We start from the raw sequence: 23,237 nt of genomic DNA on the forward strand, positions 1-23,237 counted from the left end.
AAAATATTATTTTATATTCCCTTATGTCAACTAACTAACTAACATACATACAGTACATACATTAATCATGACATGACCTCTTCAGAAGAAAGATGTTGTTAAACATCTAAAAAATAAATGTTGTTCAATAAAAACAATTAAAGTTAATAGTGCACTCAAAAATGTAAATTCTGTCATTATTTACACAAAAGATGATATTTTGAAGAATGTTGCTAAGTGAAATGCTTCAGGTCCCCTTGACTTCCACTGTATGTACAAAAAATACCATAGAAGTCAATGGCTACCATCAATTATTTGGTTACCGACATTCTTCCAAATATCTTCTTTTGTGTTCAGCAGAAGAAAGCAAGCCATTCAGGTTTGAAACAAAATGAGATTACACAAATAATGATAGAATTTTCATTTTTGGGTAAATTATCCCTTTAAGACAGAGAGGAACATAAGAAACTAAATGGTCCAGAAATGAGTCTGTGATACTCAAACCCATTCTTAACTTAATCCAAAGTGTTTTATCATCCTTTATATTAAAAGAAAATGACTTCACTTCATCTCTCTCATCTCCACTGAAGAAGTTTAGAATAGAATTTGTCAAGAGGTGAGAAACAATAGTTGGCCTTTTGCACTTCCTCTTATCGTCACCGAATAAAAAAACCAAAAAAAACTTCAGTATAATTTAATGAAAGTCCTTTTTGGCCTGTGCAGTACATTACCTTCTTGTATTCTGGCAGACACAATCTCAGAAAATCACAATTTGCCTTCAAAACATCCTGATCGCCCTACCAGAGCAGAGGAAATTCAATAGCAAATCTAATAGTCTTTTTTTAAGCCTGGCATCTGGAATGCACATTTATCAGCACATATACAGTATGTGTGTGTGTGTGTGGGGGGGTCTGGTTTTGCCTACATTATGAGGACCAAGTATAGTAAAACATTAAGTCACGTACACCAAACAGTAAAAAAGCTTCATAAATATAAGGTAATGAAAAAAAAAAAAAAAACAACAATAGGAAGGTCAATAGGGATTATTAAGGTAAGAAAATAATTAATTTCATGTCATGGCCAGTAATACATTTCACAGCAATTGTATCCTTTTTATTTTTTAAATAAATAAATAAATTCGAAAAATGCAAAAATAAGGGTTATTATAGCTAGCTAAAACTGAAACAAAAATTAAAAGAACATTTTCATTAATTTAGATAAAAAGTGAACTGAACTATATACAACTAAAATGAGAAATATTGCCTTGGCAACTGGCTGAAAAAAATTGATAAAAGATATATATTGATGTACTAAAATAACTTAAATAACTGAAATAAAAATGAATAAAAACTACAGTATATAGATACACACATAAACTACTAAAATGACAAAAACATACAACAAAATATAAAATTATAAATATAAAAATAAAAAACATTCAAAATATTAATAAAAATATAAATATGATACTATAAACACAATTATACCAATATGCTTTGAACATATTGCATATTTTTTAGCATTATTTTATATTCCCTGAGGTCTACAGATACAAATAAATAAATTAATTAACATAAATTAATTAATTTCAATCCATATACAAAAATATTTATACCCATGTGCTTAATACTTTAAATAGTACATATATTGTATATATATATTTTTAGCATTTTATGTTATCCCCTGATGTCCACAAATCTTAAATGAAATTAAATATATATTATATTAAATAAATATATTCTTTTATTTTATTCTTTTATTTTTTTTTATTTTTTGGCCCTTAGAATTAAATGTGCTGTTATTTGCTGATGTGCCTTTAAGACATCTATGTGCACGAGTTCATCAACATCTGTTCTATTATGAATCTATCATGGTATGACCTCTTCAGAAGAAAAGATGTTGCTAACATGACCACCACAATCACATCTGTCCAACATGAGCGATTAACACAGAAACATTCACAGTGATCTAACACGAGACTTATGGCGTTTTCAGCAGATGTAATCAGAAGTACACCTCTGATGTTCTTTATGACTGCACACTCACGTTAATAACACACATTCATCTAGCGTATCTGATCCCAGTGCACACCACATTCCCATCATCTACAGCTGAACAACGCACTTTTTATTCCTGTAATGTGTTTTGGATTGCCAATGGGACTTTACTGCTTATGACGCTGTTCACTGATGGACCATTTCACTTAGTGATTGATCCAGGTATTACGATCGGTATGTGCATAGCATTGTGGGATGTGATGCGGCACTAATGCTTACGCAGTCATTACAGTTTAATGCTTCATAGGTCATTGGCTTGTCTCACTTGACCTGCTCGCGATGCACAAAAGGTCAAGTTATCACAGAGGCCAACTATGAACAGTTGAAAACACACCAATCCATCTAGAAATCAATAAGCAAATCGTTTAAAAGAGGAAATGTTGCTTGAATGTGATGTATTGGGGTTGTTGCGGTGCCTGTCAAAGGTTTCTTTCATATTTAACCCTTTAATCTATTAAATAAATCAGGAAATTGCCCCAAAAAATTATATGGTAAAGAAATCTTTCAGTCTGTAGAAAACACAATGACTTTAGGGACGTACTGTAATGAATGCAAACTAAAGATAATATGCCCTCATACTACAACCTAACTGTAACTTTTAAAATAACTATATATATATATATATATATATATATATATATATATATATATATATATATATATATATATATATATATATATATATATATATATATAAAATGAAAACCTAATTGGAAATTCTAATTGAAATCCTTCATAACAATAACAGTTATACCCTTTAATTACACAATGTCCACGAAAATAAAATAATATGTTACTCCCTGTCTGGAAAGAATAGAATAAATCCTGTATAGGATTTACTTTAAAATAAATTTCTAAGAAATTTCCAATAAATTTCACAAATAATTACAAAGAAACAGCATTTAATTTTTTTTTTTAAAGTAGAAACACTGAAATAGGGTCATACTGTGTCAAATCAATCTTGTTTCTACTTTAAAAAAAAATAAATAAATGCTGTTTCCTTGTAATTATTTGTGAAATTTATTGGAAATTTCTTAGAAATTTATTTTAAAGTAAATGTCGTGGCCTAATGGATAGAGAGTCTGACTTGTAACCCAAAGGTCATGGGTTTGAGCCTCAGGTCTGGCAGGAATTGTCAGTGGGGGGAGTGAATAACGAACGCTCTCTCCACCTTCAATACCACGACTGAGGTGAGACCCTTGAGCAAGACACCGAACCCCCAACTGCTCCCCGGGCGCTGCAGCATTGGCTGTTCACTGCTCTACATGTGTGTTCACTGCTGCGTGTGTGCACTTGGATGGGTTAAATGCAGAGCACAAATTCCAAGTATGGGTTACTTCACTTTCACTATTTTGTAGAGGGGGGTAAAAATGGCAATTTTCACCTGAGATTCAGAGCCAAATTACTTCAGAAGGATGGCAGCATCACAATGTTATTTTTACACAGAGATTGGTAGATCTATTAGTAAAATATGTTGACTTTAGCAATCTTTGTTGCATTATGTGCCAATGGTGACCATTCAAAAATGGGGAAACAGCACTTTTCAAGTTTTTTGTCCAAAGTTTGCATGCCTGTAACTAAAAAATTATTAAAGATATCTTAATGCCCTTTTAGATATTGGGTCTTAACAAACTTTCCTTTTGGCATCTGTATTTTTAAGGCCCTATATGGTTTGGTTCTAGAGATATTGGAATTTCAATATAGCTTCATGAGTAAATTGTTCAAATGTACATATTTTCAGTGGTCAAAAACCAAATGTGGGTCAATTTGTAAAAATATGATACTTCTTTTCTTTTAAAGAGGAATGTCTGAAGAACAAATAATGTCGAAACTAGCGATGTATCTCGTTTACTTCTGTCAAAACAACTGCATTGAACATACCTGTCTGAGTGCCATAAATATTATTTTTCCAAGGTTTGCATGCCTATAACTCAAAAAGTATTAAAGATATTGCAATATGATTTCAGATTCTAGTTCTTAATAAACTTTTCTTTTGGAAACTTCATTTTCAAGGCCCTACATCGTTCAGTCATAGAGATATGGGGACCTCAATGAGGCTCCATTTTAAGATTGTTGAATATTACATTTCAGTGCTTGAAAACCAAATGTTGGTCAGTTCAATTTGTATACAGCTGATACTTAGTGTATTTAAAGCAGAAAGTCTGAAGAATAAGTATGCATCTTGCTCTCCTCTATCAAAACAGTTGTATAGGACATACCTGTTTGAGTGTCATAAATATTATTTTTCCAAAATTTGTGTGCCTGTAACTCAATATGTATTAAAGTTATCTTAATATGATTTTAGATTCTTGTTCCTAAGAAAGGGGTTTTCGGATTTTCGTTTTTAAGGCCCTGTGTGGTTTAATCCTACATCTTGGTGAAGCACCATGTCCAAATTTTTGTATCCTACCCATTTTCACACCAAATGTGGTTTTGTGTTTAACTAGTCATCACTGCTGACAAAATGCAAATAATAACAGTAACCCAGGCTTTAAGAATGTACAGTGTAACACACAAGATTATGAATGATCAGGATTAATTGTTAACTCTAGGTAAAGTATGAACAGTGCGAAATGTAAAATAATATTACCCAGGATCCCATTTACCTGGGGTTTAGAATTACCCAGTGTTAATTATTTCAAGTGTGAGAGACCTTAAATGTTTGAGGTATTATCAGTGATTATGCCAAATATGCCCTTTAGCATTATGACTATGCTCACATTATATAACAATAAAATAGAAAAATAAATTCTAATAAGTAATCCAGGTTAGGCAAATCTTGGTTTATTGATTTGAATGCAAAGTGTGGCGAAAGCAACCACTTTTCCCTATTGGGGTTTGGGATTTGATTCAAACATGTTTCAATACTGTGTGTTTGAACTCTTGGTAGCTTCAGAAGCTCTTAAAATGAACAAAATCCCTTCTTCCAAATGTCCCTGAAATGGATTCAAATATAGGATCTTATGAATAGACTACTGAGAGAAAGATAATGTCCCTCAACTTGACAATTTCAGTGCATTTTTAGCACTCCGACAGCTATGTTCTGTGCATATTGTTTTGAAAAGATGCATTCCTAGTTTCAACATTACTTATTCTTCAGACATTCCGCTTTAAATACAATAAAATCAGCTGTATACAAAGTGACCAACATTTGCTTTTCAGCCACTAAAACAGGTAATATTCAACAATTTGAAAATGGAGCCTCATTGAGGTCCCCATATCTCTATGACTGAACGATGTAGGGCCTTGAAAATTAAGATTCCAAAATAAAGTTTATTAAGAACTACAATCTAAAATCATATTGCAATATCTTTAATACTTCTTGAGACATAGGCATGCAAACTTTGGAAAAATAATATTTATGGCACTCAGACAGGTATGTTCAATGCAGTTGTTTTGACAGAACTAAACGAGATCTCTAGTTCAACATTATTTGTTCTAAAGAAATTCCTCTTTAAAAGAAAAAAAAAGTATGACATTTTTTGCAAATTGACCCACATTTGGTTTTTGACCACTGAAAATATGTATAATTTACTCCTGAAGCCATATTTAAATTCCAATATCTCTAGAACCGAACCATATAGGGCCTTAAAAATAAAGATGCCAAAAGTAAATTAAGATATCTTTAATACTTTTTGAGTTACAGGCATACAAACTTTGGAAAAAAAAACTTGAAAAGTGCTGTTTCCCCATTTTTGAATGGTCACCATTGGCACATAATGCAACAAAGATTGATAAAGTGAACAGATTTTACTAACATATCTACCAATGTCTGTGAAAAAAAATAACATTATGATGCTGCCATCTTTCTGAAGTCATTTTTACCCCCTTGTAATTTGGCTCTGAATCTCAGGTGAAAATTGCCATTTTGACCCCCCTCTACAAAGCAGTGGATTACTCAGTAAATATTCATCCATGACGTTTATTATTTTGGCTTTCATCACTATACATGTCTGTCTTTCTTCAGAAAAAAATATTAGCAAAATCAAAAATTTGAGCCAAGGACCTCTGGTTGAGTTAACACAGAATGACCCAATAGTATTTTCCTTCTTGTACTTCAGCAATCTCCACCAAGTTTTATTTACAATTTTTATTTTTATTTATTTATTTTTTTTAACAGCATAACATGTTGAATTTATGTTGCCATAAATAAAAAGGACATTCATAAAGAAATATGGATAAAGGGTCAGCGGTAATAAGTCATATTGTTTTGAATGCTACATCAAAAACATCTTTTAAATTCTCTCTACTACAGCCCACTCTGCACATCAGAGGATTAATTGTAAACATGGTTAAAAAATGGCTGCAGTAAAGCAACACCCTCTGAACGATCAGCCGATAAAAAAACCACAGCAATCAGCTGCTAACGGTGAGTTTAACTGACTGATAGGAGCCTCGATGACAGACAAATAAGCACAAAAACAACGAAACATTCTCTCTAGATGAAAATAAACTGCTCTTGACATTTCATCAGGACGCCATGATTATATACGGAGCGAATCGGCCGGTGGAAGCAGATGTAGGAGTGTGTAAATAAGGAAAATGAGACCCCAGTGGTGGCTGGAATGGTTTTGTGTGTGTGTGATACACCTGTCTCTATTCCCAGCGGTCAATCTCTGCTTGACTGCACTCAGGTCTGTAGAAATGCTGTGAGTTCATGAGGTTACAGAAAGCTATATGTGTCTTGTTAGCACTTGTCTGTTCATGTCAGCATGAATGCGACTGAACTAGCCTGTGTGTGTGTAGCGGTGGAAAAGTGACTTTATTGTAATTGGTAATAAAATATAACTGTTATAAAATATTTGAGAATAGTTGAATTGAATACAGTTTAAAGACAAAAAAATAAAAAATAAAAAATAAAAATGAAAGAACAGAATGTTATATCAAACAATGTGCTAAATAAATGTGATTGTACTGAATTAATCACATGGTTTATTCCATAAATTCATATGTACTATGAACCTGAAATGATTCATGTAGGCTACATTTTCTCATACATAAAATGTTTTAGATGCTGCCAATTCGTTAATAATGTATGTCTCAGAGTCTATGCAAATGAACAAAAATGTGTGCTAGAAACACATTTAACAAATGAATACCTCTGATTAATGATATTAATATAATTATGTTGCACACACACACATATTTAGTTCCTGTGCCAGCAGCATTACAACTCGACTTCTGAGAAAGAAATGACAATGCAATGACATGGAGAAAGATATAGAGAGTAGAAAATGTCATCAGAAGAAATAATACTGGACACTCAATTGTCAAGCAAGACAGCAAAAAGAAAGCTAGACCAAAAGCTCACCAGGAAGATAAAAAAAAAGGCTTGAGTCGCTGGCAGAATTTATTTTAGCAATTATCTCAGCCTTGAAGGGGGAGACAGTAAGTCTAATTGCCGAATGCAAATATAGCCGACATCCCTCGCCTTACTTTTGTCCTCTCCTGCTCTAATTTGTCAGCAGAGCTGACACAGCCTTGGTAAATAAAAGAATAAATAAACGCTGCATGAAAAGGGAGAGTTAAAAAGCTGGCTTCTCAAGGGCAGGTCAGAACCGTCGCTTGACTCTCCTCTCTAAAAGGAACGTTCTCAGACTCATGGTAAGTGCAACTTGCTTGGCGGTCATCCTTTGCATATCAAAGCAGGTGCACACTGTACAATTTTTGCCATGATTTTGACATCTAAGACCAATTTTGTGAATTGCAAAAAATGTATTTCGACGTAGAGCAGACCAGTGCTGCTGACAGGATTTTGATCAGAAAAACACTGAGACTATCATCGTAATGACGCACACACAACAACAACTTCAATTTCAAGATCCTCACAAAAAGCTATCATATAACTTTAAGAGCCACATTCCTATAAGACTTGAAATTGGCAGACAAAGTGCATTTACACTGATGCATTTGGCAAGCACTTATCCAGAGTCAGTTTGGACGCATTTAAGGTCATTTAAGTTCATGCATTCTCTTGGAAAGTGCAGTTTTATATAATAATATTCACAAATAAAACTTACTATTAAAAACACAATTTATTCCAAATGTATAAATAATTCACCCTAAAAAATATTAATATTAATTCAAAAATGATTACTACTAAAAAACTATAACAACAACAACAACAAAAATCTAATCTGTAATCAAATGTAAAAACAATATTCATTTGGCATATAATTTACTATTAAAATACTATTAGATATTCCAGGTAGAAAATATTAACATAATAAAAGTATCTCAAATGTGTTAGAAATATTTTAATAATATTTTGTAATAGTTTAGTTCATTCAAATGTATAATAAATGTAATATTCATTCATTTATTATTGAAAACATTTTTTTTCAAAATAAATAAATAATTCACTTTAAAAGTACGACTAAAAAAAACAAAACAAAAATAAATCTAAAATGTAAAAGTGATAATCAAATCAAAACTTAATATTTATTTGTCATATACAGTATATATATATATATATATATATATATATATATATATATATATTCGTTCGCAAAATTGGCACTGGGAGCCTCATTTAATCAAAAACACATGCAACCTCTTCAGAGGTTTTAGTCAATCTCAAATTAACGCATTAATGTCAGCACATACTGTACAGCAGCCTCAAAATATTTAAACACTTGAGAAAAATGTGTGAATATTACTGCATTACATAACATATCAAATCAAGTTGCATTTCATTGCACACAAAGATGTTTTCTGAAAGAGTTAATGAGATTAATTTCACTCCCTAGGATACCCATGTAAAAAAATAGCTTGGAAAATTAAGATTATTTCTTGAGAAAAAAACTCTAGAATCATTCGTTTGCTCTTGGTTTGTTATTTTGCATCTAAAGCATGTTGCATTTTAATTGTGGTTTGGTGTCCAAATACTTGTTGGCCACAGAACGTAACCAAACAGTACACTGAGCACTTATTTCATTTCTGTCTAAAACTGAAACAAGAAAAAATAGCATGATCATTCATAATTCTTATCATTAATTGCTCCTGAACTGAAAAATGTGAACAATGAAAATTGTGCAACATCAAATTGGAAATTGGTTTGCTTAAAATGCGACAAACTACTCTGTTCCAACAAACTTTTGGTAAATCTGGGGAATCTGCACTGTGTTCAGCAACACAAACACAGTACAGAACACCTTACCTTGCCTAAAGCACTAGTGGCATGAGTGTGGAGAGTGCATTGTGAGTGTTGACCTCATGAGTGTGCATTGAGCTTGTGTGTTTGTCTGAAACTGCAACTCCCATGAGGCTTTGCAAACTCTAGTCAACCGGATCTCATTCTGTACAGGCATGAGGAGAATTGGGAATTGTTGTTGGGATCTATTCCTCTCAGAGTATCTGGTCCACTTTCTGAGTCATTACAGTTGGTTCTACACCTCTCACTTTTCCACTGTATCCCGTCTCACTCTGTTCAAAAACTTACATGGGCGGCACTTTAAGACATGATCTGGACATGAAGCCTGCTCCAAAAGGATGGATGATAAATTTTAAGGCATCATTGGAGGCATCCTCAAGAGAAGGCCATAATCTAGTCCAATAAGCACAGTGAAATATGCCAGATGAAGTGAAAGAAATGATCAACATTTATTCAGAATGTATAAATGTAATTTACTATATATATTTACTTGATATTTAATTCAATAATAATTCAATATTTACTTAATATTTGAATATTAAATTATGAATAAATATTGATGTTTTATAGTAAAATATTTATCAATTGTAAGTAAATATATAAATAATTTAATATAAAATACATCAATATTAATTCAAAATGTAATATTCATTCACCATTTTTTCAAATACAATTTAGTATAAAAGGCATGACTATTAATCCAAAATGCATAATTCACTATACAAAGTATCTCTTCAATTATTCACTTATAATAATTCAAAATGAAGAGTATCATTATTCATTCAAAACTGAATATTCATTCAAAATATAGAAATATAATTCACTATTAAAAACATGTAAACAATCCACTATAACTGCTTCAATATTCAAAACTGAATATTCAAAGACTATCATAATTCAAAACATATCACTATTCAAAATGTATACATTTAAATCAGTATAGAAAATCATCACAATTCATTCAAAAATAAATAAAAAATATGATTTTTTTTTCATGAATATTACATTTATAGATATAATTTACTATTAAAAACACCATTCAAAACAACATCCAAAAAACATCAAAATATGTACATTCACTATCAATATTCAACAATATGCAAAATTTATTAGCGTGATTTACTAAAAAAATAACCATTCAAAATGTAAATAATTTAATATAAAATATCAATATCAATATTCTAAATGTATTAATATAATTTACTATAAAAAGTATTAACATTTATTCAAAATGTATAAACATAACATCAAATGAATATCAAAATGATATTACATATTAGCTACATAAGTTCCATTAATTCATATTTGTATGCTATGTCATTTCATGTGTATTAAAATATAGCTTCATCAACAGTGAACTGTGAGTTGTTGCCTATGTAGACCTATGTATAAATCCATCACTTTTGAGGTTTCATTTCAGCTTGGATGATGCCTTGTATGGCAGTTGGCTATGTGGACAGCAAAGCAGTTTGCTCGGTTATGAAACAATCTGTCTTGTTTTTTTTTTCTACTCAGTCACATTTGAAGCAGCATCAGAGACCCAGATGGATCCTGCTATCACTGTCAATGCCACTGACACACAGAGACGGTGAGTGACCTTTAACCTTCACACCTGGACAAGACTAATGTCCCCACATATAATGTTCTAACACGGTCAACCATCTCCGATCACTATGAACCCTGTTTGGTTATTGCTGTTCGATTACATAAGCAAAATTTATGAAGCATACGCAGTCATAGTTTATGTATCACTTGCCCTACAGCTCAAGCTTGACTTTCTTTTGTCTTTGTTCAACGGATAATAAATAAATAAGCAAATAAAAGAATGAATCTGCAAATGAATGAATAATGCCACCATCTGCTGATGCCAATCTAAGATCCCATAAAGCTGATTTCTCCTTACGCCTGTGCGGAGATATACAGAGAAGCAGACCTTTCAAAAGCCATAATGTCTTTGCTAAATGGCCGCCATACTTCACATAAATGCTTCAGTCACCTTCTTGCCTTGTTTTGTGTAACATAAACAGCCAGTGCATGTCTGTATGTCTGTTTCTCCGTCCACTTCCTCCACACTTTATTGTGCTTTGTCCTTTGAAAAGTGGTTCAAAGACAGCAAGCAATAATCCACAATCTGTTATGTTTCTGCAGTTACAGGCTGGCATTTTTGGTGTTTTTGTAGGTGATTGAGACTCAGGCAGTTGGTGACATTTACTGCCTATGATCTGACAGAATTACAAGCATAATCCAAGTAATTATTCAATCACAATCATCTGCGCTATTTTTTGATGCAAATGTGAGCGAGAGACTTAAATATATGAAGCAGTGATATATATGTAAGCGTGTGTGTATATATCAAAATATCAAGATTCTAAGTTTTAAAAAAATCTAAATTTAATTGAACTGAACTATTTAAAAGTATTCTGGTTTCAGCTTCCTCAGACTGAAAAAATAAGAAATTTTCCCATTAAATTATCTATGATGCATAAACTTTGTATAACAACCTGAACCTAAATTGTAAAATGCATTACAATTCAAAATGTTTCAAAGACTCAATGTTCTGGTGACCGAAGAGATCATAAACCTCACAAGGACAAGCACAGCGGTTGCCAATTATCTCCATTTCCTTGGCTGTTTTAAATAAATATTAAGTATAATGATTTGACTGTCGTGTTAGTTCAGCACAATGTACAAAACCATATATAGGCCTAAATCTTGACGAAAGAAATGATCTAAATCATAATTACCTGTGAAATATGAACTTTGTAAGTTTAAATAAGCCATGTGGAGTAAAAAGTGAGTCCAATTACTTGTTTCAGATAGAACCAAAGTACAAATCACAATGATTACTGTTGTGATTTGTGTTGTGATAATGATTAATGATCGCAGATTAATTCAGTAATGAAGAAATGAATTGTTCAAGCACATTACAAGCACAACAAAACTGTCAGCTCCAATGGGTAATATGCATTTTCTGTTTTCAATTATTTTGTGAATTCTGAGTGACATGCTACAATTTAGTGCTGAGATAAAATCAAATTAACACTTCTTTTACAGAACATTTACTCAAAGTTCACTAAAAATGTGCAATATATTAGCCATCCTACTGTCTAGATATCACACTGTCATCTGCACTGAATACTAATATACAAAATACTACTATATGTGCATTGTTCTGCAGCATTTTGTGCAAGTTCCTGGCAAATGAACATTGAATTAACTTGTCCATAATACCCATTTAGTGCCTAATATTGGATGAGTTATACCTTTTATGACCACATTGCTACTCTAAACATGACTAATTCAGTCCTGTGCCAAACTGGGTAATCTGAATGTGTTCTCAGACAGACATATTGTACTTCTAGTGTGCATTCAGTTCATAGATGTCATTATGCAGTATTTTCCTCTCCTTTCAATAACACATCCAGAGAGCGAGGTCTTTAATGGGCCTCATATTGTAGACTCTGATGAAAAATTTCCCAGTGATAAGAAACGATATGCACCCTCTGTCCCCATTCAATCATGTGTTTTAGGAAAATGAAAGAGTTGTTCAATAGTATTATTTTATTTTGTAACCATGCATGTGTTTCCGCAGACAGTTCTCAATCTCACGTTTTCCTTCCAACTCCTACCTTCAAGGCCTGGCAATTCTTTGCTAATTCATGAAATCGATGCAGGACGAGATAAATAATTCAGCAGCCAGCCACACGCTGAGTGATCGCGGAGGGTTTGTTTGCATGAAAAGGAGGTGCGCAATACCGTTTGTCCAACTCTGCTGGAGTCACACCTTGTGACACACACACACACAGCCTATGATATCAAAAAAACACAGCAAGACTAGCTTTCAGATTCCTGCGGGTCATACCGAGACTCCTGTTGTGATGAAAATAACTATAAAACAAAGTGTACATAAGGAAAACAATGGAAAAACAACAAAAGCAGGAGGAGAATCCCAATCCGTCAGTGGTCCAGCAGACACATGGGCGGCTTGGCTGTAACCTAGATTTAAAGAACCTGCAACTGTCTAAGGTGGAAACGAATGGCCAGACATCTCGGGCAAAATAAATGAAGAGGCATCCTCTGAAGACCTAGATCGACAGCCCACTCCATCCTTACACAGGTAGAATAAAGCTACTCACCTCTGGTCTCCTTGACCTGTTCACAAATCTCAGGCTTAGCTGTAAGAGTTTCTCGACCCGCTGATCAATGGGATCCCCTCTCCAGCCTGCAAAACATAAAGAGCAAGTGCTGTTAAGCTTCAAAACTTACCGTTCACTCTTAAGAATTAAGGTTTCAAGAAAAGGTTTTGGCATTGATGTGATAGAAGAACCATTTTGAGTTCCCAAGGACCCGTAGTAGGGAAATAAATACTATTAAAGTCAACGGGCACCATCAACTGTTTGATAACAAACATTCCTCAAAATATCTTCTTTTATTTTTAACATAAACTCATACAGGTTTGGAACAACATGAGGGTGAGTAAATGATGACAAAATTGCCATTGTTAGGTAAACTATTCCTTTAAAGGTTCTTCATGGAACCATCGATGCAAATAGAAAACCTTTAGTTTTGTGTGAAGAGCCATAATGTGGTCTAAAAAGATCAAAATAGGGCATTTAAATGCATATCACGTCTCACAAACATTCAGCAATGCATATAAAAAGCACGTGTCACCTGCTTTTCAATAATTCTTTTTAAAATTATAATCTAATACACTTGATTATTTGTGACAAGCTCAATTTGCATCTCATTATAGTCATGGCACAGACATCTGGCAAAATTACTCATTAGGAATCCTGCGAATCCTCTGGCCTATTATTATTATTATTGTTGTTGTTCTTGCTCACTTTGAACAGCTATAACTTTCTATGCGTTAAGTGAAAAAGGACCAGCAGACTTTGCATGCATGACGCATCTGTAGATAATTGGATTTTTTGTAATTATGGGATGGCTGGGGCGTATGGTTGTCTAACAACTAGCAGTTCCATTTATGATATTTAAAATTTCAGTCCGTTAAATAAATTTAACATAGGACCTCTTCTCACGGGAAACAAAATTTCCTCCAAGGACACATATGTTCTGCCATAAATGTTTTAATTTAACAGTAAAAAGGTAAAAATGTACAAATCTTCTCATAAATCACTTGTTCAGTGAATGGAGCTTTTTCCACATGTTGTTTATTCGTAATGCCTTTAAAGAAGGTCGGTGTACATTTGCAAAACATAGTTGAGAGTTCTCGAAGTTCTAGAAATTAAAATGTTAGACTGTCAATAAAATCCACTTTTCGAAGATCTAGAATTTACAGTAAATATCAGTAAACTCACAGTTTTAGAGGATCTAGACTGAAAGATTGGTGAAAGTTTCTAGCCACCACAAGACATCACTAAGACATTTTTGAATATTTTCTAATGACGCACCAGATTAAATAGTCATTTAGCCAAATATCTCTAAGGAGATTAAATTATTTAAAAAAAAAAAAAATTTTTTACAGAAATGAGTTAAAGGCGGAAAAATGTTTCATTACATATCATCAAGCCAGCCATGTGAGCATTATGGGGAGTGCTTTCATACGGTTACGTTGTGTTCCTAAAAAACGCATGACAAAGGAGAGTAAATCAAAACAGAGTCTTGTTAATAAATTCCAAACAGCGACAATCCAGGAACGAGGAATAGCAAAACACTTAGAACAAATAATAGCAGACAAAGAATGGGGGAGAACACAGGCTTTAAATACTCAACGTAATCAAGGGAAACAGAAACAGGTGTGGAACTAATTAACTAATAAGGAGAACTAAGGAAACTGGGTCAACATGTGACACATACCTATTCACAGCTGCTCAAAACACTTGCCAAGTCTCATTCCATCCACTAAGTCAAGGTGCAAATTAAACTATCTGACACTATATTGGATTAAATTAATGCAGCCTATGTGAGAAAGATTGAAACAGGCTCAAATCACTGAAAAAAAAAAAAAAAACTGGAGCAGAAACAATTTCACAAATAATTGCAAAGAAATGTAAGTAATGTAAAATGCAAGTACCACATTGAATGAAATGTGAAAATTTCAAGTAGAAAGATTTAAAAAGTATGTTCTTATAAAACATACATCGATAATTTTTGTTTTATTCGCATCTTTGATTTAAAAAAAAAAAAAAAATGTTTACAATGTATTGTATATGTCCAAATATAGTGAGTATGGTCAGAAAAGGAGACCTATCCAATGACACATTTCAATGTGAAAAAATAGCCTGCTGTTCATTGATTTGACTCTCACGCATGACGTAAGCTTGAGTTCCTGGAATATGTTTTGGAGGCCGTCGCCCACATGTCTGCTCAGGGATAAAATCAACCAACAGTTTTAGGAAGAATCCATAGCACTCGTGTGTAATTAGAAGCCTGGAGAGCTCTACTGCACAACATGCACTAACAGGACAGAATAATGATGTTGAATAAAAAAATGTGTCTAGGTCTTTGAAAATACCTCCTTTAAAGAAAACATACTGGGAAAAGGACATGAAAAACAGGTGCATCCTGTGGTTGAAAAGCTGTCAGTGTAAAATGATTGCGCTGAAAGGTTTATCATCACACCTTCAAATGGCTGACAGACATATATGCATCCCAGACAATCTCCAAAAATATTAACTGCCATTGGTTTAAAAAAAATAAAATAAAAAAATACTGATCATATTACACTGAAAAACGCCATCAGATTTGTAATTATTTATACATTGAGTAACTAAATTGTGTGAAGAAAGAGAAATGTAATTCAGAATTCTTGCTTGTATATTACATTTACATTTATGCATTTAGCAGATGCTTTTATCCAAAACGACTTACAGTGCATTCAGGCTATGCATCTTTTATTTATTTATTTTTTTTATCAGTATATTAACATGTAAAATTAAGTGTAAATTTGTGGAAAAAACCTTAATAAACAAACAAATAAAAATAAGAAATAACTAAAATGATATTCTGCATGTAAGATGCTAATCTCAACATTATATTGCCAACAAAAACACAAAAAAAGACATACAGTTACATACAAAATTAAGAAAAAAAAAATCAGAAAAATATATAATTAAAAATACTGATGATATCGCATTAAAAAAAACCTATCAGCTTTGTAATTTAACATTTTGAGTAACTAAATAGAAATGTAATTCAGGATACTTGCTTGGAGGTGTATATTTAAGTGTAAATTTAGGGGGAAAGAATTACAACCCGAATTCCGGAAATGTTGGGACATTTTTTTAAATTTGAATAAAATGAAAATTTAAAGACTTTCAAATCATATGAGCCAATATTTTATTCACAATAGAACATAGATAACAAATGTTTAAACTGAGAAATTTTACAATTTTATACACAAATGAGCTAATTTCAGATTTGATGCCTGCTACAGGACTCAAAATAGTTGGGACGGGGGCATGTTTACCATGGTGTAGCATCTCCTCTTCTTTTTAAAACACTGAGGTTATGAGTTTCTGGAGCTTTGGTGCTGGAATTTGGTCCCATTCTTGCCTGATATAGGTTTCCAGCTGCTAAAGAGTTTGTTTTTCGTTTAATGATGCGCCAAATGTTCTCTATAGGTGAAAGATCTGGACTGCAGGCAGGCCAATTCAGTACTCGGACTCTTCTACTACGAAGCCATGCTGTTGTAATAGCTGCAGTATGTGGTTTTGAATTGTTCTGCTGAAATACACAACGTCTGGAGGGGAGCATATGTTGCTCTAAAACCTTTATATACCTTTCAGCATTCATAGTGCCTTCCAAAACATGCAAGCTGCCCATACTGTATTCACTTATGCACCCCATACCATCAGAGATGCTGGCTTTTGAATTGAATGCTGATAACACACTGGAAGGTCTCCTTCCTCTTTAGCCCAGAGGACACGGCGTCCGTGATTTCCAACAAGAATGTCAAATTTGGACTCGTCTGACCATAGAACACTTTTCCACTTTGAAATAGTCGTTTGCAGTGTCGTCTGAGGGCCCGGAAGGCCTCAAAGGTCTTCAGCCTTGTCCCTTACGCACAGAGATTTCTCCAGTTTCTCTGAATCTTTTGATGATGTTATGCACTGTAGATGATGAGATTTGCAAAACCTTTGCAATTTGGCATTGAGGAACGTTGGTTTTTAAAGAATTCCACAATCTTTTTACGCACTCTTTCACAGATTGGAGAGCATCTGCCCATCTTTACTTCTGAGAGACTGCCTCTCTAAGACATCCCTTTTATAGCTAATCATGTTACAGACCTGATGTCAATTAACTTCAAAATGTCTTGCTTTTTCAGCCCTTTGTTGCCCCCGTGCCAACTTTTTTTAGACCTGTAGCAGGCATCTAAAATGTTCTCTATGTTCTATTGTGAATAAAATATGGGCTCATGTGATTTGAAAGCCTTTTACTTTTCATTTTATTCAAATTTAAAAAAAATGTCCCAACATTTACGGAAAACGGGTTGTAAAAAATAATAAATTAACAAATAAAAATAAAAACAACTAACTAAAAAAAATCATACTATCCATGTAAGATGCTAACTTTCATTGCAATAAATAAATAAATACAAATTTTGATTGAATCACATAGGAAAAACCCAATCATATTTGTAATTGTGTAATACTTTGTGTAACTAAATTACAGAAATGTAGAAATTACAGAAATATAATTCAGGAAACTTGCTTATTTAATAATAATAATAATAATTAATAAATAAATAATCAAACAAACAAACAAATCAAGCACGCAAGCAATACACTATCCTCAACATTACATCCCCCCTCCAGCAAAAAAGTTATATACAAAATTACATACAAAAATGAAATACAGTAGAGTTGTGTAATGGCTTGAGGGTGACTTATTGATTGAGTGAACTATACCTTTAACTTTCCATTGCTCTGTTAATTGTCCTGTAGATGCCTACTAACACCTGCTCTCTTTAGCTCTGTACTGGAGCTGCAGTCAGGTAAAGGATCCGGTCGGAAAGCTGGCAGTGGACATTAGTCAGCGCTGACAGATGGGAAACGCGTGATTTATGTTAGCGGCTGGGAGAAGGCAGGAAAGTGGCTACGATGTGACTGAGATTTCAAAGAGCGGGCATTAATCTGCTTCCTGCTGCCGTGTGGGCCATGGAACAAGTTCAAGGTGGAAGGAAAAAAGAAGGTAGCAGGAAGTTGCAGAATGATAGGCAAGATGAGGAGGAAAGAAGGATGGATGGAAACACTCAGAGATGGGACCCAACTAACCTCATGTTTCACAATTATGAACTTTTGAAGGCTCTAAAGGAGCAGTTCACCCAGCATTACAAAAACAACATGACAACGTGAAAGTGAATAAGTAAGAACTGGCTTAAGAATGATAAGAAAATAATTATTAAGTAAATCCTGTAGCTCAAACAGTAGGTCATCAAGTTCATGGGTTCGATTCCCAGCAAAAGCAAGAAATTATTAAAGTATACCTTGAAAGCGATTTAAGTTATTTTGAATAAAAGCATCTGCCAAATGTATAGCAAAAACAAAATTCTTAAATTAAAAGAAATTACATCTGGGGTAAAAATAACAGAAAATATTTTATATTTATCTTTTTTTAATAATATTGGATTTTTGCTAGTTTGAGGCCATGTCCACATATACACGGGAGTTTTTCCTTCTTCCATTTTTAAAAAAAACATCTCTGTCCTCATGAAAACGTAAAAGCATGCCATGGAGCACTGTCAAGAGCATGCCAAACCAACAGGTGGCAATATAATCTCAACCGTAAAGCCATGTTGGCCAATAAGAAGCCTGAAAAAGTTTCCAAAAGGCGGAGATAACAGGACATTCTCCAACATCACAAGCCAAAATCTCCAGTTTCATTATCTACACGATAACACTGCAACCAGAGTTTTTGAAAAACTTCACCCTGACAGGAGTTTTCAAAAAGGTTCAGTTTCAGTGACCTGGTGCTGAGTTTGTGTGTGGACGAACGGCCAAACCACATAGAAAAAGCTGCTGTTTTGAAAATACTTCAAGTGGACAGGGGCTGAGTTGTTTTGTATTCTGTGAAAACCACAATAAAAGTCATTTCAGTAATTTGTATTACAATTTATAGTTCATTGCGCCAACTCCAGTTTGCATCCAGCCTTTGCGAAGAGTTCAGACAAAGCCACACTGAATATTTTTTTCTTATTTTAAAATATCATCCTTACATTGCAATCATTATAAGTTGTACAGCTGCTCTGAAACAATAGTTATGGTGAAAAGTGCTATACAATTAAATTTAATCAAATTTAGTTACATTTACATATTTGGGAGATGTGTTTTATCCAAATGGCACACATTTTGTCATTTTATGAATTCCCTGGGAATCAAACCAATGACCTTGGATTTGCTATAGCACCTTGCTCCATTATTTGAGCTACATGATTATTTATGCAAGTTGGTTCATTTTTATTGATTTATTTATTTTTATTTTTTAGTGTAAATAAGGAAAGGTAACCATCATAAGACTTGAGAGAGAACTTAACGAGAACAAGCAGTAATTTCCTTTAATTGACTGGTTTGCTTAATCACCACAGCTTCCCTCATGATGAAAGCCAGGTGAGGCCTTTGATGTGTTTTTTTCCCCACTTTCATGGCCTGATGAGCTCATTAGAGTCACAGATGTCACTTTGAGATTTGCTAAGGAGTCACAGGAACCTTTTCCACCTCCTTCATTTCTATCTTCTCAATTCCCAATATAAGCCCCGCTTGCCTCTCTTGAAGACATTTATATTAATAAGTCATCGTGCTCATCAGATTATAGCCTCAAACAAGCTATAAACAAGCGCTTTACATTTTAGTAAATTAATTGTTTGAATTACTAGGATGTTGTATATTGGATAGCCAAGTCTGTTAGTGATTGAAATGTCTTAAAAACTACAGAAAAAGGCAATGCAAAGATTGCAGCTTCGATATCTAGGAAACACACATGTACAAAATGTATTTGAATTCACAGAAAGTCATATTGGATAAAAGCATCAGGTATATAAATAAATGCAAATGACATTTAAAATGACAAAAATACAAAAAATGCTTTAGATATTAATCTAAACATTAATTATTTATTTCCTGCATATGCTTTGATATATAACCTATAATATGTTTACACCACGAGTAGCTCAGCAGTATAAATCTTTGAATTTCATTCCGGCAAGGTGCTAGAAACACAAAATTCAGTCCAGCATCAATAGACATGGGGAAATTAACTTAATATAAATTAATATTTCTGCTCTGACCCATATTGACAACTGATACAATAAACATTATCAGACATATAATAAAAATTGATATAAATCAATAAGCCAAAAAAAATAAAAATAAAATGCAATGACTTAAAAGTAAAATCCTATAGCTGTGGTAATGTCACTGTAACACACTGTAAAACATATTTTGTAAATAAAAGTATTATTGGAGAACGTTATACAAGAAAATACTGTTTCTTATAGTATTTTCTTCTAGCTGCACAATCTGCATTGAAACTGAACCACACGGCCCTGATCTCTCGCACATCAAGAAGGTTTCAGAGGGAGTGTTACCTTGTCACTTCCCCTTAAGTCACTTCTCCCCTCTCCCCCAAAATGTCTGGAAACACCTAAGTGAGACGTTAAAGTTTGCGGTTTGTTACGCAGCCAAACCTTGAGGCCAGTATTGACGTGTTGTTGCTTGACATTGATGGATGTAGGTGTCGCCGGGACTGACAAGCAGGTCTAAATTACATTACATTAGCTTGCTTCCCTCCAGCCTCTCAAGGCTAACGCTGCCCATCATAGCAATGTGTGGGCAACCTGGGAGAGAGAGCGAGGGGGAGTGACGGCACCTGTTTCAAACCAATTACGGCACAATGGCACAGCAGAACTGCTGGATTATGGTAATAATGGACACGTGAAACGCTGGCAGTTGTGCTCGTGAAGGTGTGATGACCATAAAGAAACACAGCCTTTGCTCTCGATTAGCATGATAATTCATTCACCTACTGCCAAGCACATGATGCTCATGCAGAAGTGCCAATCAAGACAAGTTACTGGTGCAAGCACACAGTAAAAGTATGGAATAGTTCACCCAAAAATAAAAATTTGCTAAAAATGTACACATCCTCATGAGGTTATCCAAGATGTAGATGAGTTTGTTTTTCATCAGAACAGATTTGGAGGAATTTAGCATTACATCACTTGCTCACAAGTGGATCCTCTGCAGTGAATGGGTGCCGTCAGAATTTGAGTCCTAACAGCTGACAGCATCACAATAATATACAAGTAATCCACACCACTCCAGTCCATCAGTTAACACTGTGTAAAGTGAAAAGCTGTTAGTCATTAACAAATCTATCAAGTTTTCTCTTTAAACTGTCGCTTCCTGCTAAAATACGAGTTCTCTATCCATAATAATGCTTTCTCCTATGATAAAGTCATCTTGTCTGAATCAGGAGAGAAATATGCACAGGTTAAGCGCTGTTTACAAGCAAAAACCGTCCAAAACAGTTCCAAACAAATATGTGGGTATTTTAATGTGAGAGGAAAACTTTTTCAATGGACTTAGTGTTTTTATGGACTTATATTTTTGGACACAAGTGTTAAAACACCTTACTGATGGATTTGTTTCCTATAAAGCTTTTCACTTCACAAGATGTTAACTGATTAATTGGAGTGGTGTGGATTACTTGTGGATTATTGTGATGTTTTTATCAGCTGTTTGGACTCTCATTCTGACGGCACCCATTCACTGCAGATGATCCACTGGTGAGAAAGTGATGTAATGTTAAATTTCTCCAAATCTGCTCTGATGAAGAAACAAACTTATCTACAACTTGGACAGCCTGAGGGTGAATACATTTTCATTTCTAAAAAAAAAAAAAAAGAATCATGCACTAGTAAAACAACTACTATAATGTGATGAAATGTTTGTGATTAAGGCTATATATTTTTTATTTTTTAATGTATTGTTTTTTTATATATTCAAATCTTATTTCATTAGATTATAACTTATTTTGAATTGTCATCAGTGGAAAAAGATGCTGTTTGCAGCCGAACGGAATAGTCACATCACACACCAGAAGTGTCTAACAGCACCCTGTTAACTAGCTAAACTAGAACTTGGTCATCTACATAAATTATTCAGTTCATGATTCCGAATTCTCACTCTCCCAGTGCTTTCTATATCCAGTCCATACATTATTACAATCATTTTCATGATGGTGGGAATGAGTTTTAAAACCAACAAACTTTGACCAGAGATATCAGTATAAAATCAGGTTCAGATAAGGTAATCCAAGCTGATTATTTCTGAGTTGTCATTCAATGCATGTCGCATTTTAATTCGTGATATAGTCTACATTGTTACATACCTTAGCTACTGCTGATGGCCATAAGAAAATAATGTAGCTCAAGAAATCACAGATGCCAATCTATGTGCCCCACGAGAACAGACAATTATGATGGGGCAGAATCATGTGAACCAAACTACCAACAAAATGCCTCCTGTTACATAAAAAACAATTAACTGCAAAACTGAAACACCCGTTCTATCTTTATCTGCCTATAATTCCTTTAAAGAAATGTGACGTCGTAAATTCTGTTATATGTCCAGTGTGCAAATGTGCATACACAAATAAAATTACAGCTACACGAGCCAGCAAACTTCAATTTGAATCAAACTGTTTACAAGCGCACCTACCTTTTCAAAGCCACGCTGAAACACATTACAAGTATCACAATCCATCCAGTCACTCCACACGCCATGTTGTAAACAATTAGCTTGTGCAATATGGCGCCTATCACAACACTTAATTAAAAGCGCTTTGAACACTTTAAAAGGAAATTGTTTCGTGACATTTATAAAACCTTAAGTATCACCGACCCACAGTCTGATATAACAGGTCTCATGTTTATACGTAGGTATTAATATGTAACATTTACAAACACAAAATTGTTTTTATTGATGCTAAAAAGTACAATTTAGACGTATTTCAACGTTTAAAACGTACAAATCGATACGTATTTTTAGCTAAAAAAACGTAAACATATTTACCTATCTTTTATA

The 23,237-nt window shown here is 33.6% G+C and overlaps 1 protein-coding gene across 3 annotated transcripts in view; it reads right to left on the bottom strand.

Annotated features, from left to right (window-relative positions):
• Positions 1 to 22,945, bottom strand: part of LOC131551374 (cadherin-18) — a 225,939-nt gene extending 202,994 nt beyond the window's left edge. For 2 of the 3 annotated variants that reach the window (XM_058794302.1, XM_058794298.1), the window contains exons 1-2: positions 22,872 to 22,945; positions 13,326 to 13,411 (exon numbers count right to left, since the gene is read on the bottom strand). The gene's annotated coding sequence lies outside the window, so the exon portion shown is untranslated. Of the gene's footprint in view, positions 1 to 13,325; positions 13,412 to 22,542; positions 22,614 to 22,871 lie in introns of those variants that run through there. The other variant, XM_058794300.1, reaches the window with a different exon arrangement.
• Positions 22,946 to 23,237: the final 292 nt, after the last annotated feature.

This window comes from Onychostoma macrolepis, chromosome 12, assembly GCF_012432095.1.
Source record: "Onychostoma macrolepis isolate SWU-2019 chromosome 12, ASM1243209v1, whole genome shotgun sequence".
In the NCBI taxonomy this organism is placed as follows: Eukaryota; Metazoa; Chordata; class Actinopteri; order Cypriniformes; family Cyprinidae; genus Onychostoma; species Onychostoma macrolepis.